Below are 18,876 nucleotides of genomic sequence, written 5' to 3' on the forward strand. Positions count from 1 at the left end.
ATTTCTCCGGTGAGGAGAGTGAGTCGAGCTGACTGACAAGAAGAGAGGGGTGAGACAAACAAGACGATCGCGGATGATTTAGTTTCGAAACGAGATGCAAAAGCGCCTGTTTGACAATATTTTGGATTTTGAAAAGCCTGTTGACTTTTGCCGTTTATCTAAGGTGATTTTGGAAGTTTTTTTTAAACATTCGTTTCTTATTTAATTGGTTCCACATTGTTTGCTGATTTTTACTTTATTTAAACTTTGTGTCATTTATTTATTTTATTTGACATCAAGGTGTATGCCGTGCCTCCAAGCTTTCTTACTCGTTTTGCTAATAAACGTTCTACGTTTCTTATTTATTTGGTTATATATTATACATGTTTACTTAGCCTATTTCCAGTTTTGTATACCTATTTAAACTTTATGTAAGTTATTTGTTATTTTATATTAGGCATAGCCTGCCCTATAGCATGGTGTATTTGTATTTGTTTTGTTAATAAAAGTTCTATGTTTTATATATAGGCTAAAGTGAGTTTGACGTTGTATTTTGTTGTTGCATTCAAGGAATTGACACCGACCTGCCGCTAATTCGAAAGTAAAAGTAAATTGTGCACGGTGCATTTAAGCTATTTAAAAGTGAAGGAAAGCGAGGAAAAGACGGAAAATTCAAACGAACAATTGTTTTACGCCGAATTGCTATTTCAAAGTGAAAGTAAAATGCGCGTGCCGCTTTTACAAGCTATTTAAAAGCGAAGGAAAGCGAGGAAAATAGGGAACGCCCCCACCCCCCACGGTGATACCGGTATTACCGATGTTGTCACAAATCGATTAACCGGTGGGAAAATTTCCTCACCGTGATGCCTGCAGGTCAAAAGTGTGTAAATTCAACAACCCCTCCCCAAAGAAAAACCCCACTGCAAATGTTTTATTAAAAATGATAAAATAACATTAAATATGAAGTGCCTGTATAATATGTGGCTCTTAAAATATTTTATATTAATTTGCAAGGCTTGTTTTGTTTTGTTTTATGGAGAGCTTGTATATAGAGGCCAGAAAGAGACTATTAACTACTTCTCATCCTTTTAATTACACAAATGTCTCGTTAAAATCTACATATTGATATAACTGATCCGAGATCAGGTAAAAACCATAGGCGCTGGTTCAATGGTTCGCCGCTTGCATGAACCATTGACAATTCGAAACGTTTCGAAACAGTTATGACGTAACGAAGCCTCGTTTACTGAAATCACGTGACTTTGGCATTTTGATACGTGCTCCGAACTACTGTTTCGAAACAAATGATTCGCGAAGGTTTCGAAGCTTCATGAAGCAGTGTTTCAAAAGCGGCCATCCCTAGTTTCTGATTGTTTGCTGCCTGCCTTGACCTTCGCCCGTTTATTGGATTACTCTTTTGTCTCATCCTGGATTGTACCTGTTTGCTGTTGTTTGACCCTGCCTGTTTTGACCACTCTTTGGAATAAAGCTGCATTTGGATCCTCTACTCCGTTGTCACGCTCCCCACGTTACAGAATACTGAGCCACAACTGGATCCAGCGGCTTTATCGAGCATCCCAGGACAACCATGGACCCAGCACTCAGGTTAGTTCGCCTCCGTCAGGGAATGCGTTCCCTCGAGGACCACATTCAAGACTTTCTGGACATTGCTCACCTCTCTGATCTCCCGGACTTTATGTTGATTGACTTTTTCTGTTATGGACTTAATAAACCGTTAAAAACCATACTCCCCCATGATGGTCCTTGAGGGTCACTGTGTCAGTTCTTGGACTATGCCCTGTTGCTAAACGGTTCCCCGTTCACTGTGGGAGAGGCGGAGGACTCTAAGCGTGTACTCACACTAGGCACGGTTGCCTTGAACCGAGCCCGAGTGCGATTATCCCCCCTCCCCACTCCCCCGCTGGCCTGCACTCACACTTGCACTAAACATTCCGGGCCGGAGCACGCTTAGGTCATGTATGAGATAACGGAGAAAACCACTTTCGCTAATATTCTGCCGAATAATTAATAATAATCAATTTATAATTTATGCCGTGCATTGATTTTCACTTGTATGTATCAGAAAATGATTACGGAGGCAGCTGACATGAATGAAATAATTTGCAGCTTTACTTGCAAACTTCATTTCCTGTTCATCAATAAGGTAAGAACTAGACCCATTATAAACTTAAATATACTTGATTAAATTAAATTACTTGAGTGTAGTGTAGTAGTAGTAATAGAATATGTTTGCGGTCGTAATGATGATATAGCGCACACAAAATAGTATCTGTTCCGTGCTCCGGTGCGGTTAGCGCTCACACTGCATGTGTACCGCGTACCGCGCCCGAGCCCAACCATTCTCTGTTCCAATGACTCCAGTTCCCTCGTCATGGCCAGGAGTGCCGTTCCCTGTTCCAATGACTTCAGTTCCCTCGTCTCGGCCAGGAGTGCCGTTTCCTGTTCCAATGACTCTAGTGAGTCCAGCTCCTCCCAAGGTGGTGGTATCTGCTGCAGAACCTCCCAAAGCGGTGGTGTCTGCTCCAGCTCCTCGCGAGGTGGTGGCTTGTGCTGCAGAACCTCCAGAGGCAGCGGCGTCTGCCTTTGAACTCTCTGCTGGTTCAGCCGCGGCCAAAGAGGCCGCCTGTGAACCCTCTGACTGTCCTGTCATGGCCAAGAAGGCTGTCTTTGAGCTCTTCGCCAGTCCAGCCACGGCCAAAGAGGCCGCCTGTGAACCATCTGACTGTCCTGTTATGGCCAAGGAGGCCGTTTATGAACTCTCTGCCTTTCCTGTTTCGGCCACAGAGGCCGTTGATAACCTCTCTGTGCTTTGCATTCCAGTCCAGCCTGATCCACCGTGGTGGTTCTCTGCTCCATCAGCTCCACCCTGTTGGTCATCTACTCCACCGTGGCGATCTTCGGTCCCGGCTGCTCAGCTGTGGTGGTCATCTGCTCCGCCGTGGTGGCCTTCGATCCCATCTGCTCTGTTGTGGTGGTCGTCTGCTCCGCCGTGGGGATCTTCAGTCCTGTCTGCTCTGCCCTGGTGGTTTTCTGCTCCGCCCTGGTGGTCCTCGGCTCCACCCTGGCACCCTGCTCCGCCGGCTTTGTCTCAGTCCTCAGTTCCCTCCCTTCCACATGGACCTGGCCCTCCATCCCTTCCCCTGTTCCACCGCCGCTCCACCTCCCTCCTGGACTAATTTCTTTTCTCATTTGGGAGTGTCTGTAAGCCGCTCTTTAAGGGGGGGCTATGTTACAAATGCCAGCTGGAGTGCCCACAAGCTCCACTAGAGGGCACTCCATCCTGTACCTTTGCAATTAATCCTGGACTCCATTTCCCATAATCCTTTGCCGAACTCATCACTTATTGCCTTCACCTGTGTCTTGTTACCTACATCAGTCTCACCCTAATTAAAGCCTGGTTTTTCACACATTCATTGCTCAGTATTGTTAGCCTGTAGGGTTTTCCAAGTTCCCGTGTTTCCTAGTTCCTTGTTGCCTTGCTTTGTTTTTGACCCTGGACTGTTTCCTTGTGTTTGCTGCCTGCCCTGACCTTCGCCCATTTATTGGATTACTCTTTTGTCTCATCCTGGATTGTACCTGTTTGCTGTTGTTTGTCCCTGCCTGTTTTGGCCACACTTTGGAATAAAGCTGCATTTAGATCCTCTACTCCGTTGTCACGCTCCCCACGTTACAAACAACAAGAAAGAAATGTTTGCCTTCTCTGAATAAAAGAACAGTCTACAATCTTAAAAATAAAGGTTTTAAAAGAAGGTTTTAGCAGCGATGCCATAGAAGAAACACTTTGGGTTCCACAAATAACTTTTTAGTGAAAAGTTCTTAAAATACTTTTTCTTAGAATAAAGAACATTTTAATCTAAAGAACCTTTTTCAAATATAATCTTCTGTTCAATGGAAAGGTCCCATAGATGTTTAAGGTTCTCCAATAAGAACTTGTATTTTTGTATGAATTTACATGCATTTATGCTGCTTATTGCTGGTCTAGCTTGTGGACCAACACAGCCAAGGTTCACAAACAAAAAATGCTGGTCAGTCAACATAGGCTTTCTAAAGTAGGTGGCTAACCAAAGAAGGCTTGCTTCTTAGTTAAACCTTGTAGGGACACCAGCATCCAAAAACAAAATATGATGGTGAACTTTCAGTGGGATTAAAATATTTGGAATAATATTAATATAGAAGGAACATTTATTTATCATCTTATTTTGTTTCATTAGGATATCTCTCAAGCACAACCAGACGGTAGTAATCAGGCTGAAAACACCCTTCTGTTCTACCATGAGGGTCTGTTTTGGAGATGTTGGAGAGCAGGACAGCATACTGGCTTTTTTGATCAGTAGGTCAATTCATTCTTTTGTACTTGGCATGCAGCTTGCAACTTAATAGCACTATTGTTGATATTGCTTTAATTTGAAAAATAGACTTTTTTATATTGTTAAATATTTCTTTAAATTATTTTCTGAATCCCAGTATATATTCTCAGTTTTTGTTTTCTCAATATATATTCTCCCTTATATATGTGACCCTGGACCACAAAACCAGTCTTAAGTCGCAGGGGGTATATTTGTAGCAATATCCAAAAATACATTGTATGGGTCAAAATTATCGATTTTTCTTTTATGCTAAAAATCATTAGGATATTTTGTAAATATAATGTTCCATGCAGATATTTAGTAAATTTCCTACCGTAAATATATTCAAACTTAATTTTTGATTAGTAATATGCATTGCTAAGGACTTCATTGGGCAGCCTTAAAAGCAATTTTCTCAATATTTAGATTTTTTTGCCCCATCAGATTCCAGATATTCAAAGAGTTGTATCTCAGCCAAATATTGTCCTATCCTAACATCAATGGAATATCCTATATATCAATGGAAAGCTTATTTATCCAGTTTTCATATGATGTATAAATCTCAGTTTCGAAAAATTTACCCTTATGACTGGTTTTGTGGTCCAGGGTCACATTCAGAAAGTATAAATTTTTTCACATTTTATGTTAAAGCCATTTTTTTTGTAACACCAATCTATACTCCATACCCCTTCTTGAAAAAAATTCACATTCAAATCTGTGATACGTGGGAGATTGATTAAAAAGTACCGAAATAATAATTACACCTTTGGCAGTGATTACAAGAATTTTTGTGGAATGCCTTGCACACCTGGATTTGGGGGTTTTCTGACATGTTTCTCTGCCGATCCTCTCAAACTCTTGTCACGTTTGTTGGGTAATGTTGTTGGACAGCCATTTTCACGTTTCTCCAGAGATGTCTGATTGGGTTCAAATCCAGGCTCTGGCTAGGCCACTCAAGGGCATTTACAGAGTAGTCCCTAACATGGCCGCAACCAGGGTTTGAAAATTAGTGAGGTCTGGGATGGGTTGTTAAGAACTGTGCTATAATAACACCTGCAACTCATTATACACTACATATAAAGTTTAAAAGAGACAGATGCTTGTGAAAGATGTTTTCTCTGTTTTGGGGGGATGGACAATATTAAATTAGACCTTATTTATTCCATCAAAATTTGTTAAAGGGGTGGTTGATTGCGGTTTCACTTTTTTTAACGTTAGTTAGTGTGTAATGTTGCTGTTTGAGCATAAACAATATCTGCAAAGTTAAAAAGCTGAAAGTTCAATGCAAACGGAGATATCGTCTTTTAAAATTCTGGTGGTTTAATGCCTACAAAAACGGCTGGTAGAGACTACAACGAGGTACTTCCCGGGTTCGTGACATCACAAACCCAGATAAACCCCTCACTCAGGAAAAGGCAGCAAAGAGAAAACTAGAGGTGCACGTAAAAATCTGTTCATATATGAATCGCGATTCTGTCTTCTAACGATTCTAATGGAATCACAAGTTTCAAAATCAATGTTCTAAAGCAGCAGTTCTTAATACCGTTCCTCACGTTCCCCTGCTCTACACACGCTCTGCATCTCTCGCTCTCTCTCTCTCTCATTCAGCTCAGCTCCAAAAATGAACTGTTACAATTATACACTTATTTTCACATAGCTATGAGAAGCATTATACATGGACGTGCGTGCAGTTGCCGTACTGTATTAAAGCTTTAATCAGGATAAACCCGTATATTAAAAGCTAATATAAGCAGTAGCATTTACACATAACAGCATATCTAGAAGAATGAGACAACAACCAACAAAAAACATAGGCCTACCATTAAAAGCCGTGCTTGCACAGGTTCTGCACGATCCTCTTCAATAATATCCTCTGCTTCTCAATCGGGCTCAAACTGATAAGCGATATTAACGACGTTGTTGTTTACAATACAACCGGAGCACATTTTGCTGAGGTGAGGGGCGGGACGTTTAGACACGCACTAGAGGCGGTTTAGCCAATCACAACACACTGGGCTAGCTAACCAATCAGAGCCCATCGCCTATTTCTGAGGGCGGGGCTTCTGAAAAACAGGAAAAGATCAGCCTGTTTCTCAGAGAAGGGACAGAGCGGTGTGGATTAAAGGTAAATTATGTGAAAAATAATGCGTTTTTTTAAAAACTAAGCATTAACACATGTTAGACTGCACCCCATAAACACAATCAAGCCTAGAAACAAACCAGTGAACCACCCCTTTAATACTTTATTATAGGTTAGGGGTGGATAATTTTGTTATTTATTCATGCAACAGTACTTATTACTGTAATAGTTTTTCATTAGCATTGCTATATGCTACATTGCTATAGCACTGTTACCATATAAAGAACCTGTTAAGCCCAGTATGGTTCTTCAGCGGTTCTTTGCGGTGGTTAAGGTGCTATATATCACCACTGCCATACAAAGAACCCGTTAAGCCCCTGTATAGTTCTTTAAAAGTTCTCCAACTCTTTCTTAGTCTAAACTCTTAGTTTAACTCAACTCTTAGTTTAGTTGGAGAAAGGATAAAAAACAACATTAAAATACAGTGTATTTCCTGAAGATAACTTGGTTCTCAACCTTTTGCCCCCAAGGCCCCCCTATAAGGAAATTTTCCATGACCCCCACACAAGATTTTTTGACCTCAGAAAAGCATAAAAGCTTTTGCCATTTTAGTAAATTCCCATTCATAGCAAACATATGAGAGTGCAGTGATATATCTAAAATCTAAGGAGGAGAATGGGGTTCCTTTTATGGTTCTACATAGCACCATTTGACAAAGGTGCTGTATGGCACCTTTAAAGATAGGTGCTATAGCAGTTAAAGTGGTTCCCCTATGATTCCGAGCCAATTAACCACTTTTAGTGCTATTTAGCACAATTTTTTAATGTGTACTTGTTCTACAGATCTCTTTACTAGTGTTATTATTAATGCTACTGAATTTGATAGCGTTGATACCATTTCTTACAGGTATCATGATGATCGAATGTGGTATTCTGTCAATAACATGTCCGTGGGCTTTTTTTTGTTGTTGTTGTTGTTTTTTGATTGTTATGAGCTTAAGTGCCGGTGATGCAGTGTTGCAAGGTATTGCTATGGTAACAAAAACAAGCCCCCCCAAAAAACAAAATAAACAGAAATACATCCAAATCTTTTGTTTTGGAAGTAAGATAAATATATCACTAACCCTAAACTGCAACTTCCCACTTTATTAACTTCCTGAAGTGTCACATTAAAGGCCAAAGATTACTTTGGTTTTTGCGTATACGCAAGGGTCCATGAACAATGCAAGTGACGCAAATTTTGTCACCAAAATAGTATGCGCACCATCCGATTTCTGTAACAGGTCGCACATGCACTTTGACTTGGTTTTGCACTAATCAGTTGTTCCACAATATGGCAAAACTGGCCCGGGCCGTTGTTTCACAGTAAAAAACGAAACAACAACAACAAAATAGCAAGGACTGCAACAACAACAGACGGCCATATTGACAAGTGCTTGTGTGTGAGGGTTATGAGATAGTAGCAACTTTAGTTTAAAAGTGTACAAAGACATTTTTATCATAACTTCTGAAGAAAAATAGAGCAGACACTAGACAAAGATGAAGCTTGTTTTTTTTTGAAGCTAGAGCGCATGTGTCGACTGCCTGCATTCACTAGCGTACACGTAAAAAACTGAATTATATTGTGGGCTTAAGTGGAAGAAACAAATCTAAAGGTCCTTATGTGACCAGTGCTGTACCTTTGGTAACCTAAAGTTTGTAGAATGACTACGCCACCCTGGGAATTACACCCAGGGAAATACTCAAGGACTGTAAGTCCGATGATGCAATGAGAAGACGGAGAAGTGCTCAAAATTGACATATTTTATTACAGCAATGGTAAATCAAAGTTCACCAGATAAAAAAAACAAACATTTTACTACACATTCAAAATACAAGAAAACAATCTTACAAAAATAAAAATGAAAGCAACAAGGCTAAAGCTTACCTTAGGGGTGGCAAACTAGCTGAAATAAACTGTGCTCTCAACCAAACATGTGCTCAGCAAACAATAGGAAGAGGTGCTCAAACCCGGGTGCTCCAAACTCACAACAAAGTGCTTCACCCAGGTGACTAGCCTCCCCTTCGGCGCGCTCAGCCTTGAACTAACAAAAAGAGAAAAAAAGAAGTTAGTGGGTCCAATAAAAATACAAATATCAAATATTCACTCAAGAAAAGGAAAAAAGAACAAAATCACAATTACTAAACAAAAAGGCCAATTAATGGAGTAAAGTAGCGTCCTACCTCACTGGCAACAAACCAGTACCACTTAGAATTAGATTTTAAGTGGAGGACCCACTACCAATTCGGCCTAAACAACTCACTCGAACCACCACGCTCAAAACAAACACAAAACCCACACACAAAGGAAACGCATAAACACTATCGTCACACCACAACAACCCAAACTAAGGAAAACAGAAGGAAAGCAGAAGGAAAACCGCAGCACGACCCGCAGTTTAGGCATCAACTGGACTGCGGAAGACTGTAAAAACAAAACAATAAATCAAAAACACCGCAAACAACATATTACTAAACAATTATCACATCATACATACTCCAATCCGCAACTGCCCAAACATAGGATGTTAGGATGTCTTCGTAACTATTGTTTCACTAAAAATACATAAGAGAAACACTTCAGACTAATAATTCAAAACGAAAATCAACATAAAACAATAGCCTGCATACCTAGAACTTCCAACGAGTGCTTAACGCAGCTCACCGAGGACTTAACAGGCATGGCTGCAACAACATCTTGCCAATATAAAAAAACAAGAACGAGCATTACTATAAATCGACTAAAACACACAATACACGCATAATCAACCATCACCTACTTCAACTGCTGTGACGCTGAAGACCGGAAGAAGGCGGGAACAACAGAGGCTACGTTCTAATGCTTCCCACCCAGACATTTAAATACTCTAACGTTAATTATCCTCATTAATCACTCTCATAAAGGGACACCACCCGAGAAAGGGAAGGCCGTCCCACACTGCCACAATCTACCTCCCACTTTCTTATCGTCGCCCCGACGATAAGCTGACCTCAACAAAAGTGACTTACGGTATCCCACTAAAACAGCATACAGCTAGCTCCAGGGCCTAAACAAAACAGAAACTGCCCGAGACACCGGCCCAAGAGAGACAACAGTCCCATTAGCAACCCCCCCCCCCACTGCCTGGGGGAGATGGTGCAAATTAGAATGTTGCCCTGCTGTCAAACGTGACGTCCGTTGCAATGGGGCTCGAGTTACATCAGATGAACTTGGACCAAAATGGTCAGGCTAAACAATAGAAGAGGTCGATGATCTTAATCCCTGAACCTCTAGGTTGACTGTGGACCGTACTGGAATCTCTGTGGATACTGGAAGAGTACCTGAAACGACAGGTCTCACCGGGGCAGAGCTAGTACCAGCACCATCTATGCTGGTAGATGTGAAGAACAGGTCATCATTAAAATCTTCTTGACTGACGTCTTCTTGGCACAACTCGACTATTGGCGGCAAACTACCCTGAGAGATATCCCGAGACTCTGGCTGCAGTTGGGCCTTCAACATGGTCCGATGTACATGTCGAATCTTCCCAAGGTCATTCACAGGTGCCACTGTATATACCACGCCTCTATCTTTAGGTGCCTTAAGTACCTGATACACATCAGAGTGCCAATAATCTTGAATTTTATGACGGCCTCTTACTCCAAAATTTCACAGATACACACGCTGGCCTTCATATAATGGATCTTCCTTCACTCTCTGATCGTGATAGTCCTTGCGACGAGAGGCAGCACTACTCAGTCTCTCTCTAGCCCCTTCAAATGCCACCTGAAATCGGGACTGGTGCTCTCGAATCCAGTCATGGACAGTGCCAGCTTCAGACTCCTGCACCCGGCCCAACAAGAAATCTATTGGTAACTGGGGATCTTGACCGAACATAAGAAAGTGTGGAGACTCGCCAGTTGACTGATGTGGAGTAGTATTATAACAAAAAACTAACTGTGGAAGGCAGGACGCCCAGTCTCTCTTTCTCGACAAAGGTAAGGTATGCAGTAAATTATGCATAGTCCGATTGAACCGTTCACATTGTCCATTACCAGCTGGATGGTAAGGAGTAGTACGTGTCCGCGTAACTCCGTACAGCTGGCACAATTGCTGGATAAGACTGCTCTCAAAATTACGACCCTGATCGGAGTGGAGACGACCAGGCACCCCAAATTTGCAAAACCACTCTGACACAAGGACCTGGGCCACAGTAGAGGCCCTCTGATCCCGGGTAGGTATGGCCAATGTAAATTTACTAAAAATGTCAGTCATAACCAACACATTTTCCAAGCCATGATGGGTAGGTTCCAGAATTGTAAAATCCAGGGCTAGAATCTCGTTGGGTCGTGAGGCTAACAAATGCCCCATAAAACTAGGGGCAGCAAAGTTAGTATCCTTAGCCACTTGGCACCTCTCACACTCTTGACACCATCGCTTCACCTCAGCAGTCATTCCAGGCCAAAAACAATGCTGGCGGACCAGTTCAGTCGTCCGCTCTACCCCCTGATGTCCATGATCTTGATGTAACTGAGTGAGTACGTCCTGCTTCAAAGAGGCTGGCAAAACTACTTGAAAGACCTCCTCACCACCATTAGGTCGAAGAGTCCGACGATGCAATATGCCATTCCTCTCCACCAGACGATCCCAATGCCGTAACAAAGCCAAAGCCGAGGTAGATAACGCTCGACGCATCGACGAGCTAGGGCGCCTCTTCTGCCTCAGAAGGCTTAAAACAGCTCGAATATCAGGATCAGCCCACTGCAGAGAACACATATCAGAAGCAGAATGATAGGGTAAAACAAAAATAGCAGCTTGAGTAATAGGAAGCTGCTGTTGTAAAGCCACAGCCTGCTGCAAGGGCTCTGGAACAAAAGAGGTAGTAACAGCTGGTAAATACTGCCGAGACAAAGCATCAGCGTTCTTATTATTTCGGCCTGATCGATATCGAATTTCATAATCAAAGCATGCAAGCTGGGCCGCCCATCGCTGCTCGGTTGCTCCCAACTTGGCAGAGGCGAGGTGGCTTAAGGGATTATTATCGGTGTAGATTATACACTTATGCCCCAAGAGGTACTCACGAAATTTTTCGGAAACTGCCCATTTCAGAGCCAAGAACTCTAGCTTCATTGAGCTATAATTGATCATGTTACGTTCTGGTGGGCGGAGGCCACGGCTCGCATATGCTATCGGCCGGACCCTACCTTCTTGTTCCTGTGACAGTATTGCCCCCAAGCCACTATGGCTGGCGTCTACCTCTAAAATAAAAGGCAACGAAAAATTAGCATAAGCCAGGACTGGGGTGGAGGTAAGTTTAGCTTTCAGCTTTTCAAAGCTCTGTTCGCAGGCTTCCGTCCAGGCCGCCGCAAAGTCCTGTCCAGTCCCCTTTCGAGACTTTGTACCAGCTAACTCAGCCACTAGCTTATGTAGGGGTGCTTCCAATTTAGCAAAACCCTCTACAAAACGACGATAATAGCTGGTAAAACCCAGAAACGATCGCAGCTCAGACACATGGCTTGGACGTGGCCACTTGGCCACTGCCTCGATCTTCTTTGGATCAGTGGAGACACCAGCGCTGGAAATCACGTGTCCCAAATAGCCAACCTCCTGCTTAAGGAAGGCACATTTCTCCAACTTAGCTTTAAGTCCTTCCTGCTCCAATCGGCTTAACACCCCCTCTAATCGCTCGAGATGCTGTGAAATGGTAGAAGAAAAAACCACCACATCATCAAGATAAAGCAAGAGAGACTGACAATGCTGTTTCCCAAACAACCGTTGCATAAGACGCTGGAAAGTGCTTGGGGCATTGCAGAGGCCAAATGGCAAACGGTTAAAATCAAATAATCCAAAAGGAGTACAAAAAGCGGTCTTGGCTTTATCCTTTTCAGCAACCGGAACTTGATTGTAACCACTGGCTAGGTCAAGAGTAGAAAACCAGCAGGCCCCAGAAAGTGCATCCAAAGACTCTTCAATACGAGGTAGTGGAAAAGCGTCTTTATGAGTCTTCTGATTTAACTGGCGGTAGTCCACACAAAGACGAGGACTACCATCCTTTTTTCGCACCAATACAATAGGGGAAGCATAGGGACTGCAGCTCTCCCTAATGACCTGTGCCTCAAGCAACTGATCGATATGGGCCTTAACAACCTCATACTCAGATGGCGGCAGACGCCGGTAACGTTACCTAACAGGAACTTCGTCTAACAGAGGGATTTCATGTGATAGAAGACTTGTACAGCCTAAATCACCCTCATGGGCAGAGAACACCGACTGATATTTATGCAACAACATCCGAACCTGTTGGCTATCCTCACTATTAATACTGGATAAATCAAGAGCATCAATTTGACTCAAAATTGGATTAGGGGAGGTACCAGCAACTTCAATTGCCCTCAACTCAGCTACACCCTTCGGTAAAGTAACCACATCCACACTACATAGATGACCTAGCTGTGTGCGAGCATAGAGCACAATATCCATGGTACCAACATTTACTACAGGAATGTAAACTGTACCCCGAGACACCCTAACTAAAGCAGGGGAAGCTAACAAACCTCAAGGTAAGCCAGAGTCAAGAGGCTAAAATAAAGCAAAACCACCCGAAAACTGGTCCGAACAAGTTGCAGCAACAAACTTAGTCACACCCCCTCGGATACGCTGAACCCTCCCTTGACATAATTTAACACTACTCTTCAAGTCAGGTGGAGGACTACCATCCGCCTGATGATATTGCTGAAGGGCTTGAACCACCGGACCAGGTGCCTGGGACACAGTTGGCAACTCAAATAAAGCAGGCCCATGTTGACAAAACAGAAGCTCATAGCATTTGCTAATGATATTCATCCCAAGAACCCCTGGGACACTAGCACCACCCGGAGGATCTTTTACTACGAGTATGCCACAACCAGGTATAATCTTTCCACACAGTGACACATCCAATTCTAGGTAGCCTAAATAAGGTATGGCTAATCCATTAGCAGCCCTAAGCTGAAGCCACCGACAGGCCTGCAAACGGCCTGTCTTCAAATGTTGCGAAAAGAAACTCTCTGTGACCGTAGACACCATTGAACCGGTGTCCAATAAACAAGACACCTTAACTCCCCCCATAGAAACATCTACATAAGGGCAAGAGGACATTAATTTTGCTGTGGTGCTCAAACTACTCGTAACACTAGAGCCAATAGAGGCCCCACCCAAACCGTGGCTCAGCAGTTCGGTGGGCACTAGTTTTCTGACTCCTGTTGGAGAGCAGGAGGCCCAACAACAGACAGAAAAGATGAGGATGAGGCTACAGAATTAGACCGAGGGCGAAAGGAAACCCTTTCGCCATCACACTCTCTGGCAAAATGCCCAGGACGCTGACACCTCCTACAAATTACAGGCCCATCTCTGGGCAATCGAATGCGCCTTTGATTATTCTGAAGTGAGGCAATACTTTGTGTCAACTGATTAAGCTGGTCCTGCTGTTGCTTCAAAATCTCTTTGAGATCCCCCAACTCAGACCCAAATGAACCATCATGTGTCATAGTAGAAGACCTCCCTTGAACCCCATACTGGATGCCATAGGCAGATGGAACTGAATAACTATGACCTCGGGTACCCCCGGGCATGCCCTCCCTTTCCCACCTAATAGCCTCCCCTCTTACATCTAACAGTGTAACCGTAGACTGGCGACGTACTAGTTGTTTTAGCTCTCGACGGAGAGAACCGTCACAAACATACTCAATAAATTGATCACGTAACAATACCTCAAAATTCAACATACCCACTGGTGCAACACGTTTTACCCGATCCTTGAGACCCATCAAAGCCAAAGAAAAACTCATGAAGACCCTCCCCCTCTTGCTGTTTCCTGGAAAAGAAAGCCTCTTGCAAGGCAACATATGATTGACAACAACCATACAGTCCTAATAGAATTTTAATAATGGCTTCAGGGTCTCCCCGCTCAGCACCTGAATGAAATTTAATTTCGTCCCTAGCCTCCCCTTCTAAGTGGTCAAACAAAAAGAAAGCTTGTTCAGCTGGAACCAAATGACGAGCTCGCATACATGCACGGGCCTCCTCGACCCATTCGTCGACACCAATACCGGAACTACCTCGGAACATAGGACACTTTCTATCCCGTGGGACAAGAACAAGTCTCTCAATAGCAGTTGAAATACCTCCGGCAGCCACACTAGTAAATGGCCTTGCAGCAGTGTTATCAGAAAGAGCCGGGACAGCATCTGTTACTGCAGTGGCCATCCTCTCCTGGTGCAAACGTTCATTTTCGGCTCTCAATTGTGCCACCATATCTCGAAGTTCTGCCAATTCACCATCCATGACTCAGAGTCGGCTGCTGTTTTCCCCCTTTACCTCTGCAAAGAAAATAAAAAAAATGAAATAAAAAAAATTAAAAAACAAAATGACAAAATCCACGTCTCCGCCTCTACAATGCAACAAAATCCTGCCGACTACGCCAGATTGTGACCAGTGCTGTACCTTTGGTAACCTAAAGTTTGTAGAATGACTACGCCACACTGGGAATTACACCCAGGGAAATACTCAAGGACTGTAAGTCCGATGATGCAATGAGAAGACGGAGAAGTGCTCAAAATTGACAAATTTTATTACAGCAATGGTAAATCAAAGTTCACCAGATAAAAAAAAAAACATTTTACTACACATTCAAAATACAAGAAAACAATCTTACAAAAATAAAAATGAAAGCAACAAGGCTAAATCTTACCTTAGGGGTGGCAAACTAGCTGAAATAAATTGTGCTCTCAACCAAACATGTGCTCAGCAAACAATAGGAAGAGGTGCTCAAACCCGGGTGCTCCAAACTCACAACAAAGTACTTCACCCAGGTGACTAGCCTCCCCTTCGGCGCGCTCAGCCTTGAACTAACAAAAAGAGAAAAAAAGAAGTTAGTGGGTCCAATAAAAATACAAATATCAAATATTCACTCAAGAAAAGGAAAAAAAGAACAAAAATCACAATTACTAAACAAAAAGGCCAATTAATGGAGTAAAGTAGCATCCTACCTCACTGGCAACAAACCAGTACCACTTAGAATTAGATTTTAAGTGGAGGACCCACTACCAATTCGGCCTAAACAACTCACTCGAGCCACCACGCTCAAAACAAACACAAAACCCACACACAAAGGAAATGCATAAACACTATCTTCACACCACAACAACCCAAACTAAGGAAAACAGAAGGAAAACAGAAGGAAAACCACAGCACGACCCGCAGTTTAGGCATCAACTGGACTGCGGAAGACTGTAAAAACAAAACAATAAATCAAAAACACCGCAAACAACATATTCCCAAACAATTATCACATCATACATACTCCAATCCACAACTGCCCAAACATAGGATGTTAGGATGTCTTCGTAACTATTGTTTCACTAAAAATACATAAGAGAAACACTTCAGACTAATAATTCAAAACGAAAATCAACATAAAACAATAGCCTGCATACCTAGAACTTCCAACGAGTGCTTAACGCAGCTCACCGAGGACTTAACAGGCACGGCTGCAACAACATCTTGCCAATATAAAAAAACAAGAACGAGCATTACTATAAATCGACTAAAACACACAATACACGCATAATCAACCATCACCTACTTCAACTGCTGTGACGCTGAAGACCGGAAGAAGGCGGGAACAACAGAGGCTATGTTCTAATGCTTCCCACCCAGACATTTAAATACTCTTAACGTTAATTAACCTCATTAATCACTCTCATAAAGGGACACCACTCGAGAAAGGGAAGGCCGTCCCACACTGCCACAATCATAATATCTGGACCTGGCAACACGGCGGAGGCTGCGCCCACACCTTCACTCACAATGCTCTCTCAAGCTCTGTTCACATGACTCGCTCTGCATCATTTTCACACCACGGACACTGAACAATCTAGTAAAACAGTCTAAATTGAATTTTACATGCAGACACTCATGGGAGGAGTTTTAAAACACTAATAAGTCATTCAGAAAACTTCATATTTTAATTCTGAATATAAACATTTACCTCATAGATGGCTACGGCCATGGTCCCTACAGTGGTGGGGAAGCTACTCTCAAACTGTAGCTTGATAAGCTACAAGCTATTCATAAGTTAAAGTAGTTAAGCTACAGTCAAGCTAACCCTCTGAAAAAGTAGCTAACTACACTACAAGTTACTACCAAAAAAGTAGCTAGCTACATTGAAACTACTTTTTTTCACAACAACATATTACAAATAATTGAATAAGCATTCATGAGGAATGTTTTAAGAAAAATATTTGGTATTTAAAACAATAATGCTATACAATTATGATGTCAAAGACTATTGTTTTATTACTCACAATATTCAAATATCTCAGACTGTCAAAAGTCAAAGTGCAAAATTGCAACAAATTTAGCATTGCAATAACAAAATGCCATTTTTATTTAAGTAACTTAAAGGGGTCATATGATGCGATTTCAAGTTTTCCTTTCTCTTTGGAATGTTACAAGCTCTTGGTGCATAAAGAAGATCTGTTAAGTTGCAAAGACTAAAGTCTCAAATCCAAAGAGATATTCTTTATAAAATTTAAGACTTGTCCACGCCCTCCTAAAACAGCTCGTTTAAACACGCCCCCACATGTCTACGTCACTTTGTGGGAAGATTTGCATAACACCGCCCAAATGTTTACGCAAAGAAAGAAGGTGTAACTTTTATTCTCGCTGTAGTATTGTTGTTGCCGCCGGCGCCATGTTGTGGAGATGCTGTGTGTTTAGTTGTGAAAGCAAAGCTACTTTGTTTGGCCTTCCAAAAGAGGACAATATCCGCTTCGTCATGCCTAGAGCTGATCCGTGCTTGTCGCTGAGGGAATACATCAACTTTCACCGTGGACACTGCAGCCTCCGCTATATTATCCAATTCGGTAGGTGGCGCTGTTACAAAAGAATAGGGTCCTACAACTGCGGTCCTAGAACTGCGGTCCTGAAACTGCAGCCTTCGGTTGTGCAGGAACACCCTTCTCCTTGCGTGGGTTGTACTCTGGCACGGCTCCAGCGCGGATGAATCGAATTATTCCAGCTGCTGTTAGAAAAGGCTATAAACGATCGGCCACCTGCAGGATGCTCATATGTGCCAACCTAGTAGCCGGGACAACTTCTTTGTTTACAGAAGTGACGTAATGACGCAGCAGCATGTTCGAATTTCCCATGAAAACCTACCCGTACCACTCAAATTAGAAAACATTATTATAAGCTAACCGTTGTGAATCTGGCTAAAGTAAGGCGATAGTTTTGAACACTGGCTGGTTATGTACTTGCTCAAATATTGATTTTGGATAATTTTTAACCAAAAAAAGTTACGGACTGCAGCTTTAAATTAAGCACACAGAAGCATTTTTCTCAAAAATACTATGTGACAGATGGCTGCATTATGGAAGAAATTATATTGAACAACCACCCACATGCAGCACTGACAGGGAAAGCACTAACAGGTGTGGTTTAAGCTGCACGATTTGGGAAAAATAATCTAATTGCGATTTTTCTGGTTAAAATTTGTGATTTGTGATTTAAAATGTGATTTTAAAAACAAATTAAAAAAATAATTAGATAAAAATTAAAGGGGTCATAGGATGCTACATGCACTTTTACAAGTTTTTTGAACTGAAATGTGTGTTGGCAGTGTGTGTGTACACAATAATGATAAAAATCCATCCAGTGTTTTTTTTTTTTTATCTGCTAAAATTTTTACGACGCAGCAGCATGTTCGAATTTCCCATGAAAACCTACCCGTACCACTCAAATTAGAAAACATTATTATAAACTAACCGTTGTGAATCTGGCTAAAATAAGGCGATAGTTTTGAACAGTGGCTGGTTATGTACTTGCTCAAATATTGATTTTGGATAATTTTTAACCAAAAAAAGTTACGGACTGCAGCTTTAAATTAAGCACACAGAAGCATTTTTCTCAAAAATACTATGTGACAGATGGCTGCATTATGGAAGAAATTATATTGAACAACCACCCACATGCAGCACTGACAGGGAAAGCACTAACAGGTGTGGTTTAAGCTGCACGATTTGGGAAAAATAATCTAATTGCGATTTTTCTGGTTAAAATTTGTGATTTGTGATTTAAAATGTGATTTTAAAAACAAATTAAAAAAATAATTAGATAAAAATTAAAGGGGTCATAGGATGCTACATGCACTTTTACAAGTTTTTTGAACTGAAATGTGTGTTGGCACTGCGTGTACACAACCACCCTATAATGATAAAAATCCACCAAGTGTTTTTTTTTTTAATCTACTCAAATCTTTACCCCTTTCTCAAATCGAGCCGATCTCAGATGCCTGTCTGTGTGACGTCACAAACCAGGCTCTGCCCACAATAGTTTGATTGACAGTAGCGTTTCAGCACAGACTGGACTGGTGTCTTACCTTAGACCTGCCCT

At 42.1% G+C, this 18,876-nt stretch overlaps 1 pseudogene; it reads left to right on the forward strand.

Annotated features, from left to right (window-relative positions):
• The window catches only part of LOC107660105 (transmembrane protein 182-like), a 40,863-nt pseudogene that overhangs the window by 10,975 nt on the left and 11,012 nt on the right, over positions 1–18,876 (forward strand).

This window comes from Sinocyclocheilus anshuiensis, unplaced genomic scaffold (genome assembly GCF_001515605.1).
Source record: "Sinocyclocheilus anshuiensis isolate Anshui unplaced genomic scaffold, SAMN03320099.WGS_v1.1 scaffold55, whole genome shotgun sequence".
NCBI classification, from domain to species: Eukaryota; Metazoa; Chordata; class Actinopteri; order Cypriniformes; family Cyprinidae; genus Sinocyclocheilus; species Sinocyclocheilus anshuiensis.